The sequence below is a fragment of the Hyperoodon ampullatus genome (genome assembly GCF_949752795.1).
Source record: "Hyperoodon ampullatus genome assembly, chromosome: 2".
NCBI classification, from domain to species: domain Eukaryota; kingdom Metazoa; phylum Chordata; class Mammalia; order Artiodactyla; family Ziphiidae; genus Hyperoodon; species Hyperoodon ampullatus.
The window spans coordinates 144,105,347-144,131,431 of record NC_136915.1 but is presented as its reverse complement, the minus strand read 5'-3'; the positions used below and the strand labels follow the sequence as shown (position 1 = coordinate 144,131,431).

The 26,085-nt window shown below is 35.2% G+C and overlaps 1 protein-coding gene across 2 annotated transcripts in view; it reads left to right on the top strand.

Annotated features, from left to right (window-relative positions):
* The window catches only part of SYT14 (synaptotagmin 14), a gene marked incomplete at its 3' end in the record, with an annotated part of 227,055 nt that overhangs the window by 45,595 nt on the left and 155,375 nt on the right, over window positions 1–26,085 (top strand). The window lies entirely within an intron of this gene.

The window sequence follows — 26,085 nt, the reverse complement described above, 5'->3', positions numbered from 1 at the left end:
GGGAAAATCCTGATGAGTTTGGAGTTAGCCCTGCCTTGCCCAAGGAAACTGTAATGGCCTCCCCTGAAGTAGTTGCTGTGTGAGACACTCCTGATTCTCCTTAAAGCCCTCCTTCACTATCCCTCTTTACTTCTAGATCTATGAGTGGACTGGAGTCTTAGCTGCCCTAAAGGAGAGGTACAAAGTGTGATCCATGAGGAGGTGTTCCATAATCCAAAAGAACTGCATGATTTTTACAATTTATATAGATAGAATGGCTGTTAAGGGTGTGGCCTAATGGTAGAATGAACATAAAGTTAGATCAGGCTGAATTTAAAATCTTGCTGGAATTTTGTTGGGAATTTGTGTATCAGTTGGGGAATAATTGACATTTTTAATATGTTGAGTCTTCCAATTTATTAACATTCTGTCTCTCCATTTATTTAGATCTCTTAAAATTTCTCTCATCAGTAATTCATAGTTTTCAAAATGCAAGTCCTGTATATGTTTTGTTAGACTTACCTTTATAAGTATTTCATGTCCTTTGGAATGATTATAAGTGGTATTGTGCTTTATTTATTTTTTGAATTTTATTTTTTTATACAGCATGTTCTTATTAGTTATCCATTTTATACACATCAGTGTATACATGTCAATCCCAATCTCCCAATTCATCCCACCACCACCCCCACCCCACTGCTTTCCCCCTGTGGTGTCCATATGTTTGTTCTCTACATGTGTGTCTCAATTTCTGCCCTGCAAACTGGTTCATCTGTACCATTTTTCTAGGTTCCACATATAGGTGTTAATATACGATATTTGTTTTTCTCTTTCTGACTTACTTCACTCTGTATGACAGTCTCTAGATTCATCCACATCTCTACAAATGACCCAGTTTCATTCCTTTTCATAGCTGAGTAATAATCCATTGTATACATGTACCACAACTTCTTTACCCATTCGTCTGTCAATGGGCATTTAGGTTGCTTCCATGAACTGGCTATTGTAAATAGTGCGCAATGAACACTGGGGTGCATGTGTCTTTTTAAATTATGGTTTTCTCTGGGTATATGCCCAGTAGTGGGATTGCTGGCTCATATGGTAGTTCTATTTTTAGTTTTTTAAGGAACCTCCATACTGTTCTCCATAGTGGCTGTAGCAGCTTACATTCCCACCAACAGTGCAAAGGGTTCCCTTTTCTCCACACCCTCTCCAGCATTTGTTATTTGTAGATTTTCTGATGATGCCCATTCTAACTGGTGTGAGGTGATAACTCACTGTAGTTTTGATTTGCATTTCTCTAATAATTAGTGATGTTGAGCAGCTTTTCATGTGCTTCTTGGCCATCTCTATGTCTTCTTTGGAGAAACGTCTATTTAGGTCTTCTGCCCATTTTTGGATTGGGTTGTTTTTTTAATATTGAGCTGCATGAGCTGTTTATATATTTAGGAGATTAATCCTTTGTCCGTTGATTCGTTTGCAAATATTTTCTCCCATTCTGAGGGTTGTCTTTTCGTCTTGTTTATAGTTTCCTTTGCTTTGCAAAAGCTTTTAAGTTTCATTAGGCCCCATTTGTTTATTTTTGTTTTTATTTCCATTACTCTAGGACGTGGATCAAAAAAGATCTTGCTGTGATTTATGTCAAAGAGTGTTCTTCCTATGTTTTCCTGTAAGAGTTTTATAGTGTCTGGTCTTACATTTAGTTCTCTAATCCATTTTGAGTTTATTTTTGTGTATGGTGTTAGGGAGTGTTCTGATTTCATTCTTTTACATATAGCTGTCCAGTTCTCCCAGCACCACTTATTGAAGAGACTGTCTTTTCTCCATTGTATATCCTTGCCTCCTTTGTCATAGATTAGTTGACCATAGGTGCGTGGGTTTATCTCTGGGCTTTCTATCCTTTTCCATTGATCTCTATTTCTGTTTTTGTGCCAGTACCATATTGTCTTGATTACTGTAGCTTTGTAGTATAGTTTGAAATCTGGGAGCCTGATTCCTCCAGCTCCATATTTCTCCCTTAAGACCGCTTTGGCTCTTTGGCGTCTTTTGTGTCTCCATACAAATTTTAAGATTTTTTGTTCTAGTTCTGTAAAAAAATGCCATTGGTAATTTCATAGGGATTGCATTGAATGTGTAGATTGCTTTGGGTAGTATACTCATTTTCACAATATTGATTCTTCCAATCCAAGAACATGGTATATCTCTCCATCTGTTTGTATCGTCTTTAATTTCTTTCATCAGTGTCTTATAGTTTTCTGCATACAGGTCTTTTGTCTCCCTAGGTAGGTTTATTCCTAGGTATTTTATTCTTTTTGTTGCAGTGGTAAATGAGAGTGTTTCCTTAGTTTCTCTTTCAGATTTTTCATCGTTAGTGTATAGAAATGCAAAGATTTCTGTGCATTAATTTTGTATCCTGCAACTTTACCAAATTCATTGATTAGCTCTAGTAGTTTTCTGTTAACATCTTTAGGATTCTCTATGTATAGTATCATGGTATCTGCAAACAGTGACAGTTTTACTGCTTCTTTTCCGATGTGGATTCCTTTTATTTCTTTTTCTTCTCTGATTGCTGTGGCTAGGACTTCCAAAACTATGTTGAATAATAGTGGTGAGAGTGGACATCCTTGTCTCATTCCTGATCTTACAGGAAATACTTTCAGTTTTTCACCATTGAGAATGATGTTTGCTGTGGGTTTGTCATATATGGCCTTTATTATGTTAAGGTAGGTTCCCTCTATGCCCATTTTCTGGAGAGTTTTTATCATAAATGGGTGTTGAATTTCATCGAAAGCTTTTTCTGCCTCTATTGAGCTGATCATATAGTTTTTATTCTTCAGTTTGTTAATATGGTGTATCACATTGATTGATTTGCGTATATTGAAGAATCATTGCATCCCTGAGATAAATCCCACTTGATCGTGGTGGATGATCCTTTTAATGTGTCGTTGGATTCTGTTTCCTAGTATTTTGTTGAGGATTTTTGCATCTATATTCATCAGTGAAATTGGTCTGTAATTTTCTTTTTTTGTAGTATCTTTGTCTGGTTTTGGTATCAGGGTGATGGTGGCCTCATAGAATGAGTTTGGGAGTGTTCCTCCCTCTGCTGTATTTTGGAAGAGTTTGAGAAGGATAGGTGTTAGCTCTTCTCTAAATGTTTGATAGAATTCACCTGTGAAGCCATCTGGTCCTGGACTTTTATTTCTTGGAAGATTTTTAATCACAGTTTCAATTTCATTACTTGTGATTGGTCTGTTCATATTTTCTGTTTCTTCCTGGTTCAGTCTTGGAAGGTTATACCTTTCTAAGAATTTGTCCATTTCTTCCAGGTTGTCCATTTTATTGGCATAGAGTTGCTTGTAGTAGTCTATTAGGATGCTTTGTATTTCTGCAGTGTCTGTTGTAACTTCTCCTTTTTCATTTCTAATTCTATTGATTTGAGTCTTCTCCCTTTTTTTCTTGATGAGCGTGGCTAAAGGTTTATCAATTTTGCTTATCTTCTCAAAGAATCAGCTTTTAGTTTTATTGATCTTTGCTATCATTTCCTTCATTTCTTTTCATTTATTTCTGCTCTGATCTTTATGATTTCTTTCCTTCTGCTAACTTTGGGGTTTTTTTAATTCTTCTGTCTCTAACTAGTTTAGGTGTAAGTTTAGATTGTTTATTTGAGATGTTTGTTATTTTTTGAGGTAGGACTGTATTGCTATAAGCTTCCCTCTTAGAACTGCTTTTGCTGCATCCCATACATTTTGGATTGTCATGTTTTCATTGTCATTTGTCTCTAGATATTTTTTTGATTTCCTCTTTGATTTGTTCAGTGATCTCTTTGTTATTTAGTAACATATTGTTTAGCCTCCATGTGTTTGTGTTTTTTACCTTTTTTTCCCTGTAATTGATTTCTAATCTCATGACGTTGTTGTCAGAAAAGATGCTTGATGTGATTTCAATTTTCTTAAATTTACTGAGGCTTGATTTGTGACCCAAGATGTGATCTATCCTGGAGAATATTCCATGCTCACTTGAGAAGAAAGTGTAATCTGCTGTTTGGGGGATGGAATGTCCTGTAAATATCAATTAAATCTATCTGGTGTGTTGTGTCATTTAAAGCTTGTGTTTCCTTATTAATTTTCTGTTTGGATGATCTGTCCATTGGTGTGAGGTGTTAAAGTCCCCCACTATTACAGTGTTACTGTCGATTTCCTCTTTTAGAGCTGTTAGCAGTTGCCTTATGTATTGAGGTGCTCCTGTGCTGGGTGCATGTATATTTATAATTGTTCTATCTTCTTCTTGGGTTGATCCCTTGATCATTATGTAGTGTCCTTCCTTGTCTCTTGTAACATTCTTTATTTTAAAGTCTATTTTATCTGATATGAGTAGTGCTACTCCAGCTTTCTTTTGATTTCCATTTGCATGGAATATCTTTTTCCATCCCCTCACTTTCAGTCTGTATGTGTCCCTAGGTCTGAAGTGGGTCTCTTGTAGACAGCATATATATGGGTCTTGTTTTTGTATCCATTCAGTGAGCCTGTGTCTTTTGGTGGAAGTGTTTAATCCATTCATGTTTAAGGAAATTATCGATATGCATGTTCCTATGACCATTTTCTTAATTGTTTTGGGTTTGTTTTTGTAGGTCCTTTTGTTCTCTTGTGTTTCCCAGTTAGAGAAGTTCCTTTAGCATTTGTTGTACAGCTGGTTTGGTAGTGCTGAATTCTCTTAGCTTTTGCTTGTCTGTAAAGCTTTTGATTTCTCCATCGAATCTGAATGAGGTCCTTGCCAGGTAGAGTAATCTTGGTTGTAGGTTCTTCCCTTTCATCACTTTAAGTATGTCATGCTACTCCCTTCTGGCTTGTAGAGTTTCTGCTGAGAAATCAGTTGTTAATCTTATGGGAGTTCCCTTGTATGTTATTTGTCATTTTTCCCTTGCTGCTTTCAATAATTTTCTTTGTCTTTAATTTTTGCCAATTTGATTACTATGTGTCTTGGCATGTTTCTCCTTGGGTTTATCATGTATGGGACTCTCTGCACTTCCTGGGCTTGGGTGGCTATTTCCTTTCCCATGTTAGGGAAGTTTTCGTCTATAATCTCTTCAAATATTTTCTCTGGTCCTTTCTCTCTCTCTTCTCCTTCTGGGACTCCTATAATGCGAATATTATTGCGTTTAATGTTGTCCCAGAGGTCTCTTAGGCTGTCTTCATTTCTTTTCATTCTTTTTTCTTTATTCTGTTCCGCAGCGGTGAAGTCCACCATTCTGTCTTCCAGGTCACTTATCCATTCTTCTGCCTCAGTTTTTCTGCTATTGTCCTTCTAGTGTAGTTTTAATTTCAGTTATTGTATTGTTCATCTCTGTTTGTTTGTTCTTTAATTCTTCTAGGTCTTTGTTAAACATTTCTTGCATCTTCTCGATATTTGCCTCCATTCTTTTTTCCAAGGTCCTGGATCATCTTCACTATCATTATTCTGAATTCTTTTTCTAGAAGATTGCCTATCTCCACTTCATTTAGTTGTTTTTCTGGGGTTTTATCTTGTTCCTTCATCTGGTACATAGCCCTCTTCCTTTTCATTTTGTCTATCTTTCTGCGAATGTGGTTTTCATTCCACAGGCTGCAGGATTGTAGTTCTTCTTGCTTCTGCTCTCTGCCCTGTGGTGGATTTGGCTATCTAAGAGGCCTGTGCAAGTTTCTTGATGGGAGGGACTGGTGGTGGGTAGAGCTGGCTGTTGCTCTGGTGGGCAGAGCTCAGTAAAACCTTAATCTGCTTGTCTGCTGATGTGTGGGGCTGAGTTCCCTCCCTGTTGGTTGTTTGGCCTGAGGCAACCCAACACTGGAGCCTACCCAGGCTCTTTGGTGGAGCTAATGATGGACTCTGGGAGGGCTCATGCCAAGGAGTTCTTCCCAGAACTTCTGCTGACTGTGTCCTTGTGCTCACGGTGAGACACAGCCTTTCCCCACCTCTGCAGGAGACCCTCCAACACTAGCAGGTAGGTCTGGTTCTGTCTCCTATGGGTCACTGCTCCTTCCCCTGTGTCCCGACACGCACACTACTTGGTGTGTGCCGTCCAAGAGTGGAGTCTCTGTTTCCCCCAGTCCTGTCAAATTCTTGCAGTCAAATCCCGCTATCCTTCAAAGTCTGATTCTCTAGGAATTCCTCCTCCTTTTGCCGGACCTCCAGGTTGGGAACCCTTGTTTGTATAAGTGTTCTGCAATTTGTCAGTCACCCAACCAGCAGTTATGGGATTTGATTTTGTTTGTGATTGCACCCCTGCTACCATCTCATTGTGGCTTCTCCTTTGTCTTTGGATGTGGGGTATCTTTTTTGGTGAATTCCAGTGTCTTCCTGTCGATTGTTCAGCAGTTAGTTGTGATTCTGGTGCTCTCGCAAGAGGGAGTCTGGTTTTGTGTTTAAAATTTTGGTTTCCACAGGTTCATTGCTAATAAGTGGAAATATTATTTTTCAGTGTTGATCTTGTATCCTGTGATTTTGCTGAACTTGCTTATTAGTTGTAGGAGGGGCTTTTGTTGTTGTTATTGTAGATTCTTTGGGTTTTTCTATTAGATAATCATGTCATCTGCAAGTAAGAACAGTTTTATTTCTCCTTTCTAATCTGTATGGCTTTTATTTCCTTTTCTTTCTTTATTGCAGTGGCTGGAACTTTCAGTACTATGTTTAATAGGATGGGTGAGAGTTGACCTCCTTGCCTTCTCCCCAGACTTAGAGGAAATTATTCAGGCTTTCTCCATTAAGTAAGATGTTAACTGTAGGGTTTTTTTTGTTGTTGTTGTTTTGTTTTTTAATTAAGTTTAGGATGATCCCTTCTATTTCTAGTTTTTTTTCTGTTTTGAGTTTTTAAATCATGAATGGTATTGCATTTTGTTTGATTCGTAAATCATTATGATCTTGTGATTTTTCTTCTGTAGTCCATTAATATAGTGAATTACATTGATTTTTGAATATTGAACCAGCTTTTTTTTTAACATCTTTATTGGAGTATAATTGCTTTACAGTGGTTTGTTAATTTCTGCTTTATAACTTGAACCAGCTTTGGTAATAGTGTGTAATTCTTTTTATGTATCACTGAGTTGTTTTTGCTTAAAATTTGTCAAAGATTTTTTTTTGCCTGTATTCATGAGATTTATTGGCCCGTAAGTTTCTTTTTTTACTGACTTTGTCTAGTTTGGTATCAGGGCAATAATACTATCATAAAATGAATTGGGGATTATTTCTTCCTCTTGTGTTTTATGGAAAATATTGCATAGAATTTGTGTAAATTCTTTAAATGTTTGTTAGAGTTTTCCATTCAAACTTTTTCTGGGCCTGAAGATTTCTTTTTCAGTAGTTTTTAAATCATGAATCAAATTTTTTCACAGTTTTAGGGCTATTTAAATTATCTGTTTTATATTGGTTAGTTCATATAGCTTGAGGAATTGGTCCATTACACCAAATTGTCAAATTTATGTGTGTAAGGTTGTTTGTGGTATGCCTTTATTATTCTTTTGATATCTGCAGGATAAATAGTGATATTCTGTTTCATTCCTGATGCTGGTAATTTGAGTCTTCTCTTTTTTTCTTTGTAATTCTTGCTAATCGTAATCTTTTATCCAACTAGGTTTACACATTTATTTTGCTTACTTAACTCTGAATGTATTTGAGTTTTCACCCCCTAATTTATAATTTGTTTCATACAAAATATTCTTTTTGTCAGATTTTGATGTCAGAATGATGCTAGCTTTGAAAAATGAACTTAAAGCTTTTTATCTTGTGTCCTAGAACATATTTGAAAACTTGCTTATAAATCTTTTTGGGCCTAGTACTTTTATTTAAGGTAATTCTTTTATACTTACACATTTTTATTTTATGCTAATTTTGTAGATGTTTGGAAATGTGTCTGTGCTGAAGTGTACAAAGTATTTGCCTTTAAAAATTTAAATATCATCTCTACCTATGGTTATGTCCCTGTTCTTGTATATAGTATTCTGTATTTGTAAATGATATATTGGTTCAGATGATGAGATCTGAGTTAAAAAAAATCTTTGTTTGAATCTTGACTCCACCACTTACAGCTCTGTGAATTTGAAATTATTCAGTTTATCAAGTTTCAGTTTCCTTTTCTTCAAGGGTTATGGAATATGAATGAAATATTACCTGTAAAATATGGTATAGTAAGACTTAAATTAGTGTTAGTTTTATTGTAATTATTGATTAGACTTGCTAAAGGTTTGTGTATTTTATTTTAGTTCTCCTCCACCCCCACCAAATCTAAGAAAAAGTTCTTAGATTCTTTTACTGTTTTTATCTAATTTTAGTTATTGATGCTTTTATCGATTATTTCTTCCTACTGCTTTCTTTCTGGCTATTTTACGCCTTTTCAAAACTTCTTCAATGGAATGCTTCATAATTTTCATCCTCTTGTGATTAAAAATACAGCAGTTAAGACTGAATTATGTTTCCACTAGCCTCCAAGAAATGAAGTTTTATTTTCAAGATATTTGTGAAAATACAGGAGATGAGATATCAGAAATTTAAGATCAGTGACTCTTGTTTTCATTGGGACTAGAAATCGAACATTGTTTTGAATCTGAGATAACCTAAGACCCTCATTTCAATTATGAAAATTTGCAGTGATAAGTTGGCAGCTTTGCTGTCTTCCTCATTTTAAAGTGAGTGCTTTTGTGTTCTAATGTCTTACCTTTAATTTTGTTTTCTATTCATTTTTGGTAGATTCTCTTTGTCAAGCTAAGAAAGTTTCCCTCCATTCTCAATTTACTGAGTTTTTTCTTTTTTATGTTAAAGACGGATGTTGAATTTTCTTAATGAATTTTTTACCTCTATTGAAATGATCTTGTGTTTTCTTTTTTACTTTGTTAGTGGGATGAATAATATCAGTTGATTTTCTAATGTTACATCATGTTTGCATTTGGGGATAAATCTAACTTTGTCTTGATATATTTCTCCAAGTCTTTCTGGATTTGGTTTTTGATAATCATTTTTTACATTTATGTTCATGAACATGGAGATCAAGCTATCACTGCAGTAATGCTACAGAACAATCTATTCTAAATCTCTTATAAAAATAAGCATTTATTTTCACATATCTGAAGGTCAGCTGGTTACTTGCCTTTTTGGAACTTGCATTCTAGTAGGGCAAGAGCAATAATAAACAATTAACAAGATTAATAAATTATTTGGTACTTTTGAAAATAGATATGGAAAGTAGACTAGGGAAAAGGAGAGGAAAGTTTGGTAATGGGTTGCATTTTTAAGTAGGATGGACAAAATAGTTCTCATTAAGAAGGTAACATTGAAGCAAAGACTTGAAGGAGGTGAAAGAATTAGCTGTGTGACAATTTGGGAAAATGCCATCTAAGCAGAGGGAACAACCAGGCAAAAACAACCTGGCTAATATTTGAGGAACATCATAGTGGCCTGTGTAGCTGGAGTAGAATGAGCTAGTCGGGAAGCGGTAGGAGATGAGATCAGAGGAGTAATAGAGAGCCAGATCAGTAGGAGATGGGGAACCATGGGGACGTTTTGAGCAGAGGATAGCTAGTTCCGATTTACATTTTGAAGGGCTCATTCTGGATCCAGTGGTGAGGATAGACTAAGAGGGACAGGATTGGAAGTAGGTAGTCCAGATAAGAGCTCTTGCAGAGCTGGAAAGATTTATCAGGTGTCACCATAACCTAGGTAAACTGCCCCTAAGGACTATCCATAATATTAGTTCTTTTTAAATTTGAAGCATTATAAACATTAAAAAATAGTGTTTTAAAGCCAACACCTATGTAACTACTACCCAGGAAAGAAGTAGAATGCTGCTATTCTTTAGAAGTTCCCATGCACCTTTCCTGATTTTATGTATATATAAAATTAATTTATAGGCATTCTTTATATATTTTAGGTATGAGCCTTTTCCCCCTTACATGTGTTACAAATGTACTATCCCATTCTTTGGTGTGCTTATTCATTTTATGGTATCTACTGATGACTAGAAATTCTAATTTTTAATGTAGTCATTTTCTTCTTTGTAGTTTGTTCTTGCTGTGTCTTGTTAATAAGAAATCCTTCTTTACCCTGGTAAGACTTGTCTTCTAATTGTGAAGACAAGTCTTTGTAATTTAAAAAAAGAATGCAAAGCTTTTCACATTTGGATCTGTAATCCATGTGGAATTGGCTTGTATGTAAATTCATTTCCCCCATTCCTGGTTTTCCCAGCACAGTATATTGAGAAGATGTTCTCTCTCCACTGGTCTGCAGCCATCTAAGTAATACATCAGAATCCACATATTCATATGTCTATTTCTGGCCTATCTATCCTGTACTATTGGTCTATTGTCAATCCCTATGTCAGTATCACCTCATTTTAATTATTAAACTTTTAAAATAATTCTTGATGTCTGTTAGAGCATCACCAGACAGGTTTTTATTCTGTGCCCATCAGGCAACGTTTTAATTACTGTTTCAGCTACCCTAATACCAGGATGATGGTTGTCCTGTTATTGTAAAAGTTTTCTCCAGTGTAAATTTTAAAAGTGGTTCGTATATCCTCTCCCATTTTGAATGTGGCTACTGTGCAGCAGAATCTGAAAGATGGATTGATCATTTCTATGCCAAAATTTATTTTTATTCCTCATATAGGTCTTCTAGGCCCTAATAAAGACAAGTCTTGGACTTCTAAAAGTGAAGACAAGACATTAGACAGTGATGAACTCGTCAAAGATAATGCTATTATGGAATGCTGCTTTCTGGCCAATCAGTTGCTGGCAAGTGCTTCTTAACTTGCTCCCTTTAATCCATTACATGATATGCCTTAGTGGTGTTAGAATTTGTAAGTAAAATGTGAATTTTTTTGAGTGTAGATTATAAATTTTTTATGAAACAGTTACTCCTCATTCCTAAAACAAATGCTTAATGAATACCTACCATATTCTAGGTCCTGTGCTAGGCATTAGGAAGGGGAACAGTGATGTATTTTAAAGTCCCTGTCTTTATGGAGCTATATTTTGGCAGAGGTAGACAAATAAACTGACAGTTACGATCCATTGTGATAAGTCCTGTGAAAGAGGCATGTTCAGGCACCATGGGAGCATACATTTAGAGCCTCTTACTCATCCTTAAAGTCCTATTGGATTTTCTGGAGAAGTCCACATCTGAGCAGGGTCGTGAAAGGTAAGAGATTTGAATTGACAAGTTCAAGTGAAGAGAGAAGGGAGACAAAGGGTGGTTCAACCAAGTATGTGGGAAAAACTGGAGTGAAAAAAAGGGCTGGGGCTTATTGGAAACATAACACTTATTATGAATAAGCAACTCTGTCTTAGAAATTATCCTTCCTGATTTATAGGGAGTAGTTGGCAATTTATCTTGACAATTAGTAAAAGCTGTTTCTATTTCTGTGATTTGTAGGAGCTCTGATACCCCTCTTTTAAGTGTAAAAGGCTATTTGCATATAAAACATGCAAAGGAATTACCCCCATCGTCTTGATCTTTTGATCTTTTCACTCTAAAAGATCTAGGGGAATGATGTAGTAAACCTCATTAATAATTGACTTAAGTCATCCATTTAACTAAAAGATGGTGATTTGTCCAAACGAATATTCTAATAAGTATCAAAGTTAATTGAAATCTAGTTCTCAGAAATTTTTTTTCGTTTAGGAATTTTTCACTGCTTTGAAACTAAAGGCTAAGTGGAAGAATATGTATGTTTTTATGTGTTGAGAGGAGTAAAAACATAGGAAGTAGTTTTCAAGCAATTTAAAGAGGTTTGGCTGCCACACTCGCCAAGACTGAAGGTGGGAGACTTAATAAAAGAGCAGAGAATGTGAGACAGGAGGAGTTGATTCCCTCTCTTTAATCTAATGGTCAGAATTGTAATAGACTTTGACCTGACCTTTAGGTCTTTATTTGCACCAGCAAAGACTTTGCCTTCTAACATTTATTAAACATTGCCTGATCTTTACAAATATCACTTTTCTTTGTTAATACTTTTTTCTTAGTTTCATTTACAAGTGCTCTTTTAAAAATAATTTTTAAAAATTTATTTATTTTTATTTATCTATTATTTTTGGCTGTGTTAGGTCATCGTTGCTGTGCACGGGCTTTCTCTAGTTGTGGCGAGCAGGGGCTACTCTTCGTTGCGGTGTGTGGGCTTCTCATTGAGCTGGCTTCTCTTGTTGCGGAGCATGGGCTCTAGGTGCACGGGCTTCAGTAGTTGTGGCACCCGGGCTCAGTAGTTGTGGCTCGCAGACTCTAGAGCACAGGCTCCATTGTTGTGGCGCACAGGCTTAGTTGCTCGGCGGCATGTGGGATCTTCCTGGACCAGGGCTCAAACCCGTGTCCCCTGCATTGGCAGGCAGATTCTTAACCACTGCAGCACCAGGGAAGTCCTCCATTCATCAATTGATGGACATTTAGGTTGTTTCTAACAAATGCTTTTTCTGTTTATTTTCTTCTGCTGTTTTGACTTATTCCTTCCTGTAAAATACTCTCCAAATCCATCCTTTACTCTTCTTTTACAACTTTTCTGAGTTTCTGGATCTACCTTAGCATTTTTATACAATTATATTCAGTATTATAATTATCATCTATCAACACTAATTTATATCCCTGTTTTTGAAAGGTCTCAAAATTCCTTTATGAATATGAACTTTCTAAATATCTTCATCACACTAACTTTAGCCATTTGGGACTTGTTTAAAACAGGATGTTCTTAGCCTTTCTCTCAAGCAAATTGCTAATCTCAATGCTCTAAATTTTATATTCCTCCAGCCTTTCTTGATAGCCTGTTTTAGTTCTTAATCCTCACAGTTAAATAGTTATTTCTCTAATCAAGTTTTTGAGTATCATTACACATCATTTTCTATATTTTCTAATCTTAGAGTTCTGTATTATGTGGTCTAACTGATCTGTATATACTAAAAACTTCAACACCTTTTGTCATTTCTTCCACAGTGCAAAGTAATTTCACCTTTGGCATAAGGACTTTTAATAGATATTTAGTGAATTTAATTATTTCTCTGTGAACCTTTTTATTGTTCTCGGGTGTATTTTGAAATTGGAGACCATACTGCTTTAATAAGAATCTGATAGCATAACAGAAGACTTAGTTTTCACTTGTTAGAAACTTTACACTGCTGATTTCTATCTTACTTGTATTATACCGTTATTTTACATTTTTTCCTAGCACATTTTAAGTCAACATTTTCATTAACCTTTATCAGCGTTTGGCCCCTGGTGGGATAGTAACTTGCCATTATCTGTATTGAACTTTATTTTGTTTTGATGTCTTATTTCTTTAATATACTGAGGCTCCTCATGTATCTTCCTTTTAATGAATTAGCCACCATGCCCAACCTAATGTTCCTAGCATCTTCTACAGAATTAATGACCATATTCTCAGTTCCTTCATTCAGGTTATTGGTAAAGGTATTAAGTTACAGTTTTATAGAGTGATTCTTTTTAGGCTGATTATGAATCATTGAGTTTTAGATGTAATCTTACATCCTTTTGTGTAGATTCATTCTTTCTCTCTCTATCCATATCCATATCTCAACCCTCAGTCATGGCCACAGCTATTTGCTATTCTCTGACTTTAGTTTGCTGGGCCAGAAAAAGAGAACATTCAGTTAGGGAGGGAGTGACTTATATGGCCTCTTTGACATTAGACCTAGTCACCAATTAGGGCAATTATGATCAACTAGAGAGGTTGGCACAAGGCAAGACTGGCTCTAATATCAGTGCTCGCCTGAGAGATAGCCTAAGTGTTATGGCCTGCCATGAAGCCTAGTGACTTACTTGTTGGAGTTTCAGACCTTCATCTAGAATCTAGATCCTGTCTGTAAGTTTGTAGATTAAATTGAAATTTCATTTTAGAGAAAATGGTGAGTTTTTCCCAAGAAAGCTAGACATCGTATGTGTTTTCCTTGTCTACATAACTAGTCATTCTTTCACAAAGAAATTAACAAGTTATCCTGACATATTTCACTGAGGCATAAAGATTGTTCCTGGGTGTCACATGTCTTTCTAGATAATTGAAACTTGGTATTTTGATAACTTGTACTAATAATTTCTCATGTATCTGCCATGGTTGTCTTTAAAAAATAATAGCATTTGGCATTTAACCCACAGACTGTATTTCATTTACTTGAATATCAGTTGATATTCATAGAAGAAAGATCACTTGTCAAAGCATGTGAATGGATTGCCAGCTTTTATATGCATTCACAAAATCTATAAGTAATTTATATTTTGTTAGATGAGTGTGATATAATGCCATGGATTGGACGTTCTCTGTCATTGGAAATAGAAGCATTAATGGAGCAAGTATAGGAAAAGTATTTAAAAATTAATATAGGCCCTTATATATGTGTTTATACATTTACCAGTTTATATATTTGAGACCGCCTAGAAGGTAGGCTCCAAGAAGTACCTCTTTCTTCTAGCCTGTTCAGTTGAGGCACCTAACATGTCAGGTATCACCATTTTTCGCTTGGATTACTGAAATTACAAAATGTCTTTTACTAGTCCACTCCCATCTTTATTTCTGCAACAGAGTGAACTTATCACTTCCATGCTTAAAATACTTTATAGAGCCCCTGTTGCTTTCAGGATAAAGTTCAAACTCCTCAACAATCTTTACAAGGTCTTTCATGATTTTGCCCTTGCTTACTATCCAGCTTTATCTCTTGGTACTTTACACTTTTTATTCTATTCTCTTAATATGTCATTATCTCTTTCCTGTGGGCTTTTTTTTTTAATACTATAAATACTATTTTTTCTTTTTGCTTTGTTTCTTATTTCTTACTCTAGAATCTTCATATTTCAGTTTAGGAGTCAGTTCCTTCGGGAAGTCTCTATCTCCCAAGCCAAGGTTAGGTGCCCCTGTAGTACTTTATTAAGCCTCTGGGTTCAGGGACCACATTTGTCTTATTCAGGCTTTCATTTCTATTTCTTAGTATTTATTGAATAAATTAAGATACAATTTAGTACTTCTCAGGCATTTACACTGACAGAAAAAAAGAACATTTGCCCCCTATGGGTACATAAAGATACCCACTAAAAGCATTAAAGTTTCATCATTTTGAATTTTATTTTTTAAATTTCTGCAAATTTTATTATTTAGTTTTGTTTTTTGTTCATTTAAAATATAAAAAAGTTTACTTACTAGCTAAATTATATAATATCTCCCTAAATCTCTAACTAAAATAGACATTACTGAAAGATGTGTCATGGTACACCACCAGATTTTATTCCTCTTAGTTTCATCATTCCATTGCTTATCTCTTCTCTTTTTGATAGACATATTCTTTCTTCAGCTGTGTGATTAATGCTGATTTTGTTGCAGGTGATTTGGTTAACTTACAGAACCACTCCTTATTTTTGAAACATTTTTAATTAGTCCCTATTTTAATATTTAAAAATCGTATTCACAGCCTCTAAGTACCAAGACTCAAACTGCTTCCTATTTGTTTCTGCTCCAACACTACCTTGCTTGTTCAGTAATGCTAACTGCAGCTGAAATCAGAGGGGATGTATTAGAGGTGTTTGCAAAGCTCTCAGAGTAATTTTTCTTTAAAATGTCAAATATTTTAGCTTTCATTATATCTGGTATGTTATATCAACAAAAAAGGTAGAAAGGCATAACTTTTCAAATGGAGCTCCACATTTTTATTCAATATGTGTTGGGAATTCAGGTAACTAGTTTTTAAATTTCAAATTGCTGTATTGAAGTAGGAATGCAGTATGATGTTGAGCTTTTATCACCACTAAATAAAGTGTGCTGGACCTGTTTAGTGGTAAGAAGAAAACATGATATGCTGTTAAGGTAGATGCACTTTTGATTGCACACATACATATTCAGACACAGTAAATCCATATGCCTTATTTTCAGCAAAGATTGTGTCTTCCCAAAATGGATCAAGTTTAGTGCTAAAGAAAGATTTTCTTTTAGGGTGAGCAAAGAATGTTTTAATCACTTCAGGAAGAGAAGTAGAGTGATGTCAGCAAGATAACAGATTAGGCGGTCCCAACACTTGTCCCCCCACAAAAACAATGAATAATCAACTAAGTACCAATGAAAATAGCTCTAGGACAGCTCTGGAGTACAGTGAAGCAACTGGAGCTATCCAGTGGAACATAAAAACTGAGAATAGTTTCATAGAAAAGTATAAGAAGCATTTTACCTGAATCACTCCATCTCCAAGTCCACTACAGCTTGACACCAAGAAAGATACCGTTGGCATGACCTGCCCTTGGGGGGAAAGACAAGCAGCAAGACTCTTCCAGCTGTTGCCACTGCCATTGAGGAGCCTAGTGGCCCTCACCACTGCTGTGGACACCTGCAGCTTTCACCCACTGAGGACCTCCACAATCTTTGTCAAAACTGACCTCAGCTGATGGAGCTGCCTGGAATCCACCCCACTGAGTCTCCTTGGAGTAACCACCACTGTGTCTCCTTCACCCCACTGCGCAGGATTAGAGTTGCTGCAACACCTGTATGGGGGCTAGAGCCACCTTTTTGCTCCTCCCCACTCCCAGGCTGGAGCTACCATATCCTACCTTCACCCCTCCCCAGCCTGGTGCCACTGTCTTCATGCTTCAGATCCTGGCTCACAGTTCTTTCACATGCACTGGAACACTACCAATTGAGATTTATCCCTGGCATGCAGGGGTGATTTAACATACACAAATCAATCAATTTACTATAACACATTAACAGAATGGAAGGAAAGAACCATGTGATGATCTCAATAAGTGCAGAAAAAGCATTTAACAAACTCAATATCCATTCATAATTAAAACTCTCAACAAAATTAGTATGGAAGATACTTATTTCAATGTGATAAAGGCCATATATGAAAAGCCCACTTACTATGATAAGTGGGGGGAAGAAAATGAAAACTTTCCTTCTAAGATCTGGTGCAGGGTACAAGGGAAGAATTCGCAATCCACCACTTCTTTTCAAATAGTAGTGGAAACCGCAGCCATAGCAGTTAGATAAGAAAAAGAAAAGGCATTCAAATTTGAAAGGAAGAAGTAAAATTATGTTTGTAGATGACATTATCATGATCATATACATAGAAAACCCTAAAGACAATTGTATTCACAATAGCAACAAAAATAATTAAAAACTTAGGAATAAAAGCCAAAGAGATGAAACACTTGTACACTGAAAATAGAACGTTGATGATGGAAATTGAAGAAGACACAGATAAATGGAAAGATGTCTTGTGTTCATGAATTAGAAAAATTAATGTTAAAATGCCCACGTTACCCAAAGTGAACTATAGGTTCAGTGCAATCCTTATCATGATCCCAATGGCATTCTTTACAGAAATAGAAAAAACAGTCCTAAAATTTATATGGAATCACAAAAAAACCTCAAATAGCTAAAGCAATTTTTAGTTAGAAGAACAAAGCTGGAAACATCACACTTCCTGATTTCAAAATACATTACAAAGCTACAGTAATCAAAAAACTATGGTACTAACATAAAATAAGACATATAGACCAGTGGAAAGAACAGAGAACCCAGAAATAAATTCATGCATCTACAATTTTTCCACGAGGGTGCTGAGATCACACAAAGGTGAAGGATAATCTCTTCAATAATGGTGTTAGGAAAACTGGATATCCATATGCAGAAGAATGAGATTAGGTTCTTATCTCACACCATATGCAAAAGTCAACTTAAAATGGATTAAACACTTAAATGTAGGACTTGAAACAATAAAACTACTAGAAGAAAACATAGGGAAAAAGCTTCTTGACATTGGTCTGGGAAAGGATTTTTTGGATATGACACCAAAAGCACAAGCAGTGAAAACAAAAGTAGACCAGTGGGATTGCATCACATTTAAAAACTTCTGCATGGCAAGGAAACCATCAACAAAGAGAAAAGGCTTCCTATGGAGTGGGAGAAAATATTTGCAAACCATGTATCTGATAAAGAGTTAATAGCTAATATAGTACTGTAGATCAACTATAGTTCAATTAAAAAATGAAATATATAATGTACTTATAAACTCAATAGCAAAAAAAAAAAAAAAAAATAACAAGCAAGGACAAACAGAAAACAAAGCAAATAACCTGCTTCAAAAATGTTCAAAAGAAAAAATACAAATGACCAACAGGTATATATGTAAAGATGCTCAACTTCATTAATGCAAATGAAAACAATGAGATATCAGTTCACACATACTAGAATGACCTTTATCAGAAAGACAAAAGATAACAAGTATTGAAGAGGATGTGGAGAAAAGGGAACCCTTGCACACTGTTGGTGGGAATGTAAATTGGTACCGACATTATGGAAGAGTGAAAGTTCCTCAAAAAGTAAAAATACAACTACCATATGATCCACCATTTCTGGGTATATATACAAAGCAAGTGAAACCAAAATCTCTAAGAGGCATCTGCACTTCCATGTTCATTTCAGCCATTATTTACAACAGCCAAGATACAGAAACAACCTCAATGTCCATCAATGGATGAATGGATAAATAAACTGTATATATGTACAATGAGATATTTTTCACCCTTAAGAAAGAAAAAAATCCTGCCATTTGTGACAATACAGATGAACCTGGAGGACATTATTATGCTAAGTAAAATAAGCCAGATGCAGAAGGACATATACTGCATGACCTCACTTAAATGTGCAGTCTAAAACAGTTAAACTCGTAGAGTAGAATGGTGGTTGCCAGGGCTGGGGGGAGGAGGAAATGGGAAGATGTTGGTGGAGGGGGGTACAAAGTTTCATTTATACAAGATGAATCAGTTCTGGAGATCTAATGTACAAGAACGTGACTAAAATTAATGATGCTGTATTGTATACCTGACATTTGCTAAGAGAATAATTTATAAGTGCTCTCACCACACACACCCACAAAAATGATAACTGTGAGGTGATGAATATATTAATTAGCTTGATCGTGGTGATTATTTCATAATTGTACCTTAAATATATACAGTTTTCAGTTGTCAACTATGCCTCAGTAAAGTTGGAAAAGATATATAAAGCCAAAAAAAATTTTTAAAGAAGAGAACTAGTTGACATAATATTAAAATATAGGAGGAAGGTCTTAGGTTTGAAAGAAACTTGTTTGTATTTATCAGAATTTAATGGTTCAGAATTAAAGTCTGAAGCATATCTGAAACTGTTTGACATCACAAATTGGCTTTAACTAGAAGATTCTCCTGCAGTTGGTGTTGAATTTTCAAAATCTTACTAATGAGGATCTTACTGAAAGGGATGGGCAAATAATCATTGGAAAAGTAAAGTAGAGGAAGAAGTGGCCTCATCTTTTGCCCATACCATTTGACATTCAGATAATTTTGGAGAAATTCATATACATTGAATAGACAAAAAATTTGAAGCAGGGAACCCTAATTTGTTGTTTAAAAGAATGACTTATGCTTTGCTATTGGGTGATTCACCAGGAAAAAAGTTTTTCTTAGTCTAAACTTCATTGGAATTATAATTCTTAAGCCTCAATCAAGACTGCCCTTGAAGACAAATCTCTCCCAGAGACAGAGCTTTATTAATTATTAATTAATAAGTATTTGCTTTAAATATATTATCATAAGTGTAGTAAGTATATTATTATCAAGTCTAAGTTTTAAGTGTAAGGTTTAAATATATATTTGGTGTTTCATACTTAATATATGTTTGAGTTTTTAAGATTTAGTATTTTCTGCTGCTGTTACGATAGTTGAATGAAATTTCAATTTACTACATGTTACTTATAGGAAACATAGGTTTAATTTATTGATGGTTTGACGTTTGAAATAAGTTGGGTAGCATCTATTTTATCAACCTTGTCAGGTAACTGTCTCCCAGGGGGGAGTTTTGTTTCTAAGATCTTAGTCAGTGGCCCACGTCACTGCCATCTGTGCCTCCCCCCAACCCCTGCTGTCCCTTTAAATTACTTAGCAGTGAATTATATCACTTATGAGTAAATATTTTTTTTACTGATTGTTTTTTAATAAAATATAGTATTATATTGATAGATATGTATTATTCCTTTCTTTGATTTATATGTCATTCTTCCAGTTTTGCATCATTTATATTATAAAATAAAAATTTCATGTAAGTTTTCATTTGTGGAAGTAACTGAGATGTTACAAAAGGAAATTTAAACAAAACATATCAAATTAATCTTTTATATTCCCACATTGTTTCTTGGAATCTCTGATAAATTCTCTATTTTATGTCCAAACCAGAGCAAAATAAATTGTGAATATTTTCTGATGAAAATATGTGAAAAATATTTAGGCCTTATTAAATAAGAAGCAAGCATTTCTTTTAAAATGAAAGTTGACTTCTTTTGTAGTTCCCATTTTGTTCAAGAGATAGAATTGCATCTATTAAATGAATTATTAAAGTCTCCATGACTTTAGAGGACTAGTGTTTCCTGCCCAGTAGAACAAATCAGCAATACAGACCTTATAATGCAAATTGTAAGTTGTTTCTTTTTATCCTTCTTTTTTAAAGAATTATAAGAATCATAGGTACTCCTTGTTTAATTTTGCATTTAAAATATAATGGATAAAATAGTTTTGTAATATTTATTTTGTAATTTATAGTTAATTTGTTTTGACACAAATTTTATTTAGAGAAGAATATTATTATATAAATAAGTTTATCTTGAAAATGTGTTGGCTTAATAAATAAATACCTTCCTTATAATTATATTTCTGTATATCTTTGTGTTTTTCTCATTAACTTTACATAGAAAATGTTCTTTTGTGACAACAGAAAGTAGAATTTAAGTAAATTCTACAATACTTTCAAAGTCAAAATAGATTTGATATTGCTTTTATTTTATAAGATTGTAATTTTTTTGTTTCCATGACCATTTTATCTATAGAAATTAAAATGAATTTTACTATTATTACTGAAGCTTGAATTTTGACAAAAGTGGTATTTTTTAGTTTATCTTTTATAAATATATATATTCATTTCTAAGTATACAGTACAGATAACTACTAAAGCCATTTCCATCTACATAGCATAAATAATTATTAGTCTTGGACAAGCTAAACTGTATTTTCTGGTGAAATATTATATCTTGTATGCTTCTTGACTTTTCAATGTAGTCTTTAGATAACTTCATATAGAGAATCATATAGTTCACAGACACTTTCCTTATATTTTTATTGAGCATTACTAATACATATCAAGCTTATTGTTCTATAGAATACTTTTTGTTTTTAAATTTTTATTTATTTTATTAGCTTTTCAAACATGGCATATAATAATAAGTATATAGTATTTATTTTTGCTTCTAAGCCGAGTTCTAAAGTTAATTTTAGAATATTTTGAAAAGTATCTTCAATAGAGAATATTATGATTCCAGTTTTATGATTTATATATTTATTTTGAGAGAGCTGAAATCAGTTGCTGTATTTCAATGTATATAAAAAGCTAAACCATGAAATGTTTTCTCATAATATATGTACTAAGCTATATTATTTGGTTGCATGGCTTTCCCTTGTTTTTTATACTGCTGGTTGACGTGTAAGAAAGCAGTAGTGTTACTTGGTGTTTAAGACCATGGACTCTGGAGTCAAAATGTCAGGGTTTAAATCCAGGTTCTACCATTTCCTAGATTGGTGACTTTGGACAAATTTATTACTCTCTGGGCCTCAGTTTACTCATCTAAAGACTAAGATAATGTATAGTATTTACCTATCACAGAATTGTTTTGAGCATTACATTTTTAAATGAAAGAGATTATAATAGTGCCTGGCAAAGAGGAAGCAGTAAGGATTAGCGTTTAACATTTTGGGAGCAGGAATCAGCATGCCTGTATTCATATCAAGATTTTGTCACTGAATAATAATTTTAAGATCTGGAAAATTCTACTTACTCTTATTGAGCCTCAGTACCCATATCTGAAAAATTAGATTGTAGTGAGGATTCAGTTAGATAATGCTCGTAATGCACTTTCTAAAACAGCCCTTAGCAAATATGAAGCACTCTTTAAATGTTTGGTATTGTTAATTTTGTTATTTGTTGGTCTTGGTTTTATCGTTTACCACGTTAAAGTTTTAAAAATTTGGATATGAGAAAACAATACATCAGTGAATTTTGACTTACTAACTAACTCTAAATTTGATTCAGCAAATTTATTTCTTCAAATCTGTAATATTAAGCTAAACAGTTTAACTGTGCGCTGTTAGAGATTTTGGAGGTTCTCCTTAAGAGGTAATATACATTTTTAAATAACATTTACTTGCTTGCAGTGGATGATCTAGAATGTTTGAAAAGAGTAGATTTATCTATAGATAAATTAATCATAATCTTAGAAATATGTCGAATGGCTTTATAAGCAGATTCACAGTATAAATAAGAGTTTGGAGTAAATTCCGTCTTATACTGAATGAAAATATATTTTATATTTGTGAGATCTGAGTTCGTAATTTTATTTAACATTTTTGATGGTATATAGCATTCATATCTTTAGGGTAATTTCAGTGTATTTTTCTATTGTAGTTTTATGGACACGTGGGGTTTATCAAATGTTTTTATACCTAGAACTGTTACTGATCAACTTCTGGTATTATCTCATTTGAAATCATAAATATTATTTCAATCCTGAGATAAGGATGAAAAATAGAAGTCTGAAGCTTTTTAATATTTTCTATTAGAAAATTATTTCTTTTCTACAATTACATTACTGTTTTAATATTTTAAATACAAAATGTTTTCAATGAAATGTAGATAATGGGCATTTAGTCAAGCAATGGATAAAAAGGGAGTTGTATAGTATATTTACCTTGTAGTAGTATATTTGCCTTGTAAGTATAAGGCATCTTTCACCTTTTCTTAGTGAGAAAAGATTCTTTTTGTAGTTTGTTCAAATTTCACAGTATATATTTATCTAAAAACTTGTAAAGTAAGAGACTTACCATTAAAGCCTAGTACCTATCATCTGCCAGTTTGGTTTGTATTTAGTCAGTGATGTCTTTGACATGCAACTGGATGAGCAAAGAGGAAAACTCCCAACTCTTTTATAACGAACCTGACCTTCATCAGAGCATTATCCTCATGTTTCCCTCTATTTACTAGGCATCCACACTGAAGTAGTCCGCTGACATTGCTAATGTAACATGTCAAAACCTAAACTTGGTACCTGCTTCTCTCCTACTGCTCTCTTAGTTCCCATGCCCTAAACCACATGCCTTTCTCTCGTATTTTTTCATTTTGGTAAATGCTGTTACTAATTCACCCATTCACTCAAGCCAGAAACTTTAGAATTATTTTCAACTTCTCTTTATCCTCATCTTCTACATTAATTGACTGGGTTATTATCAATTTTCCCTGAACAAAGTCACCCCTCTTCTCTGCCACCACTGCTACTGCTTAGTCCTCATATTTTGCTGCCATTCACTCCCTGCTATTTTCCAGGTTTTCTATTGTTTTAAGCAATATCGTTCTACAAGTACAAAATATGTAGGATGGTATTCAATGTTCTTTGACAGTTTGGACCTTGCTTTCATTTCCAGTCATAGCCATTCTGGTATATTCTTGGTCTTTCCTGAACACACATTCATTCGTGCATTTACAAATATTTGTATAATGTCAGATGGTGGTGCTAGGTGCTTGGAGGATACAAAGGTAAATAAGACAGCCAAGAATGTTGCCCATTAATGCTGATAGAATGCCATGCACACTGTTTCTCGTTTTTGATCATGCTTTTTCATCTGCCCTTTACACTTTAATAGAGTTTCTAGTAATCTTTCATACCCTACCCAAGTGTCATCTCCTTTCTGAAGTGTTATAAACTTTGCCAGGTAGTATTCCTTCTTGTGTTTCAGTAGTACTTTATATTCTATACTTCTATTATATGCTTGCTGTATTATACTTGTTTATAGTTGACGTTTCTCCCTTGGTTAAATTTAAAAGTGGGAGGGGAGGAGAGAAATGAAGGAGGAATACAGAAATAAGGATTAAGGCAAGGCATAGGAAGAGACAAGAAGGGAAGGAGAGAAGGAAAACAGGAGAAGCAGTATGAGCAGTAAAGACACAGACTCTGAGCGTGGCCTGTGCTTTTCACGCATCGCCTCAGGGAGCACTCGCCTCGTCAAGAAGCTCAGGGTAAAGGCACAGCTGCCAAAGCAGGAGTGAGAGCGACTTGACATTGGGAGGGAGACCCCAAAGAGGCTGCAGCCACAGGAGGCTGGAGTCCTGGCTGCTGTCGGCCTTCCCCGAGGGCTTCGACCGAGCCCCTCAGGCTGCGCACCGGCTGAGCACCGCCCACCTCATTTACCCCGTCCTCCTTCATGTCACTGACCCAGTTGCCCTGTTGCCAGAATGAGCTGAGGTCTGAAAATTGCTCAGCAGGACCAGGCATAACACGGGCCTCTTCTCTTGTGGTTTCACTTGCCAATGACCACTATCTTGATAATTCCATGTAGCCGACAGGGTCTTGGTCCTCCCAACTGGTGTCAGGCCTGAGCCTCTGAGGTGGGAGAGCCAAGTTCAGGACATTGGACCATTAGAGACCTCCCAGCCCCACATAATATCAATTAGTAAGAGATCTCCCAGAGATCTCTGTCTCAGTGCTAAGACCCAGCTACACCCAACAGCCAGCAAGCTCCAGTGCTGGACACCCCATGCCAAACAACTAGCAAGACAGGAACACAACCCCACCCATTAGCAGAGAGGCTGCCTAAGATCATACTAAGTTCACATGTATCCCAAAACACACCACCGGATGCGGCCCTACCCACGCCAAAGACAAGATCCAGCCTGACCCACCAGAACACAGGCCACCAGGAAACCTACACAAGCCACTGAACCAACCTCACCCACTGAGGGCAGACACCAAAAACAACGGGAACTACGAAACTGCAGCATGTGCAAAGGAGACCCCAAACACAGCAAGTTAAACGAAATGAGAAGGCAGAGAAATATGCAGCAGATGAAGGAGCAAGGTAAACCCACCAGACCAAACAAATGAAGAGGAAATAGGCAGTCTACCTGAAAAAGAATTCAGAGTAATGATAGTAAAGATGATCCAAAATCCTGGAAATAGAATGGAGGAAATAAGAGAAGCATTTAACAAGGACCTAGAAGAACTAAAGAGAAACAACCAATGATGAACAGCACAATAAGTGAAGTTAAAAATTCTCTAGAAGGAATCAATAGCAGAATAACTGAGGAAGAAGAATGGATAAGTGACCTGGAAGATAAAATAGTGGAAATAACTACTACAGAGCAGAATATAGAAAAAAAAAATGAAAAGAATTGAGGACAGTCTTAGAGACCTCTGGGACAACATTAAACTCACCAACATTCGAATTATAGGGGTGCCAGAAGAAGAAGAGAAAAAGAAAGGGTCTGAGAAAATTTTTGAAGAGATTATAGTTGAAAACTTCCCTAACATGGGAGAGGAACTAGTCAATCAAATCCAGGAAGCGCAGAGAGCCCCATACAGGATAAATCCAAGGAGAAAAACGCCAAAACACATATTAATCAATCTATCAAAAATTAAATACAAAGAAAAAATATTAAAAGCAGCAAGGGAAAATCAACAAATAACATACAAGGGAATCCCCATAAGGTTAACAGCTGATCTTTCAGCAGAAACTCTGCAAGCCAGAAGGGAGTGGCAGGACATATTTAAAGTGATGAAAGGGAAAAACCTACAACCAAGATTACTCTAGCCAGCAAGGATCTCATTCAGATTCAACGGAGAAATTAAAACCTTTACAGACAAGCAAAAGCTAAGAGAGTTCAGCACCACCAAACCAGCATTACAACAAATGCTAAAGGAATTTCTGTAGGCAAGAAACACAAGAGAAGGAAAAGACCTACAATAACAAACCCAAAACAATTAAGAAAATGGTAATAGGAATATACATACCAATAATTACCTTAAATGTAAATGGATTAAATGCTCCAACCAAAAGATATAGACTGGCTGAATGGATATAAAAACAAGACCCATATATATGCTGTCTACAAGAGACCCACTTCAGACCTAGGGACACATACAGACTGAAAGTGAAGGGATGGAAAAAGATGTTCCATGCAAATGGCAATCAAAAGAAAGCTGGAGTAGCAATTCTCATATCAGATAAAATAGACTTTAAAGTAGACTATTACAAATA